This window comes from Schistocerca americana, chromosome 2, assembly GCF_021461395.2.
Source record: "Schistocerca americana isolate TAMUIC-IGC-003095 chromosome 2, iqSchAmer2.1, whole genome shotgun sequence".
NCBI lineage: Eukaryota > Metazoa > Arthropoda > Insecta > Orthoptera > Acrididae > Schistocerca > Schistocerca americana.
This window is the reverse complement of record NC_060120.1, coordinates 741428951-741431054: the sequence shown is the minus strand read 5'-3', so window position 1 is coordinate 741431054 and position 2104 is coordinate 741428951. Positions and strand designations below refer to the sequence as shown.

Sequence of the window (2104 nt, the reverse complement as noted above, 5' to 3'; positions counted from 1 at the left end):
CCAGAGGATATGAAACAACGTATTGTGGCAGCCTGCGGCGATATTACACCAGATGTACTGCGGCGTGTACAACATTCATTACGCCAGAGATTGCAATTGTGTGCAGCAAATGATGGCCACCACATTGAACATCTATTGGCCTGACATGTCGGGACACACTCTATTCCACTCCGTAATTAAAAACGGAAACCACGTGTGTACGTGTACCTCACCCCTCATGGTAATGTACATGTGCGTCAGTGAAAAAGACCAATAAAAAGGTGTTAGCATGTGGACGTAATGTGCTGTTCCAGTCTCTTCTGTACCTAAGGTCCATCACCGTTCTCTTTGGATCCCCAGTAATTCGGTGCTCTCCGATACACACGATCGAACAGCGGAGGAGTGGTACTCAAGTGTCAACTTTAGGTTACAATATCTCCGGATGTAATTAACATTTTACAATGCAACAAAAGGCACTGATTACGTATTTGTTTATATGTTCAGATGAGCTAACAAAACTAACGGGGTTCCATTTAAAAAAAACGTAGGTTTGTGTTAAAAAACATACTTCCGTGCATTTTTGTATGGTTTGTATTAACCAATTACACTAGCCCCTCTCCTCACGTTCGGTCTGTGGAATCGATTCGTCAGTATTTGATGTGGTTTACGAAATATATGCAGCGGTAACGTTAGCTGACTCACCCTGTATTGCATTACTTCTTGAAAGCACCTTGTATCACAACATTAGATGACTCAAAGTAATAGTGAGCTATAAAATAAATACCGATAAAACAGTGAAGGTTGACAGAGGCTGTGTAACGGTATGGGGTAAGTGTTTCTGGCTCCGTGCGAGAACAAACTAACGTTTCTTGGTAAGAAATTCCACCGCGCTAAAGATGTGAAACACAAGCTAATATATAAAACGCTTGCGGGCACTCCAAAACCTTTCCAGAATTACTGGGATACTCCCATATATTTATAATTCAGTTTCGGTGAGAATTTCTGGAAAAATCTGAATAGAGGAATGGCGGAAAGGCCATTTTCGTCAAGCGAGGAAGGAGAGAGTTGATCGGAGAGACAATGGTTGAATATTCACTCAGAATAAACTGGAACAAGTGAATGAACCATGCAGGAACGCTTGACACCTGTAATAATAAGAAAACTGCTCCAAACAAGCTATAAAGAAGAATATTTATTCCTAGAAGCTAGCATTTTTAATTATTTATAGCAAGGATGCGGCAAATTAAAAAGCCAACCATTTGTTCACCTTGTTAAGCTTATTTCGTCGAATTTCTTTATTTTTAAAATATTATTTGTAAGTGCAATGTTAATAAGAAATGTATAACTATCATAAAATCATATGCCTCATTCACTGATAAGAGCGCGAGAAGTTTTATAAACATATCTCTGTGAATAGCGGTGACCTAATATAAAAGCCACACGCCGTACGAGTTTACGTGCGTCGCTTGAGCGACGTTAAATTAATCAAGTGTTGTGATACAGGTATACTGGTGAGAACAACTACAAAGACGTGACGAAACATGAAAAATGATTCATAGATAGCACCGTGCAGTATAGGGAAAGGTACCACATTATGATTATCAAAATGGTGGAACTATAACAAGTGCATTCCTGTTACCGGAAGAGTGGTCTGTTGTTTCGAACACGTTACTGGTTTAATGAGCATTTTACACAATACAGTTCACCGTTGATTACCATACTTCACACCGTTAACGAACTAGACCACATCAAGGGCTCTGCACTTACAAAACGTTGACATTTAGATACGACACGAGCCAACAGCCATACCGCAGCGGTAACACCGGTTCCCGTCAGATCACCGGAGTTAAGCGCTGTCGGGCTGGGCTAGCACTTGGATGGGTGACCATATGGTCTGCCGAGCGCTGTTGGCAAACGGGGTGCACTCATCCCCTGTGCGGCAAATTGAGGACCTACTTGATTGAGAAATAACGGCCCCGGTCTCGTAAACTGACATACGGCCGGGAGTGCGAACCACATGCCCTCCATATCCGCATCCAGTGACGCCTGTGGGTTGAGGATGACACGGCGGCCAGTCGGTACCTTTGGGCCTTCGTGGCCTGTGCGGGAGGAGTTGAGTTTAGTT

The 2104-nt window shown here is 42.6% G+C and overlaps 1 pseudogene; it reads left to right on the top strand.

Moving 5' to 3' along the window:
* The first annotated feature begins 1774 nt into the window (after window positions 1-1774).
* On the top strand, window positions 1775-1892 carry LOC124597363 (annotated as a pseudogene).
* Window positions 1893-2104: the final 212 nt, after the last annotated feature.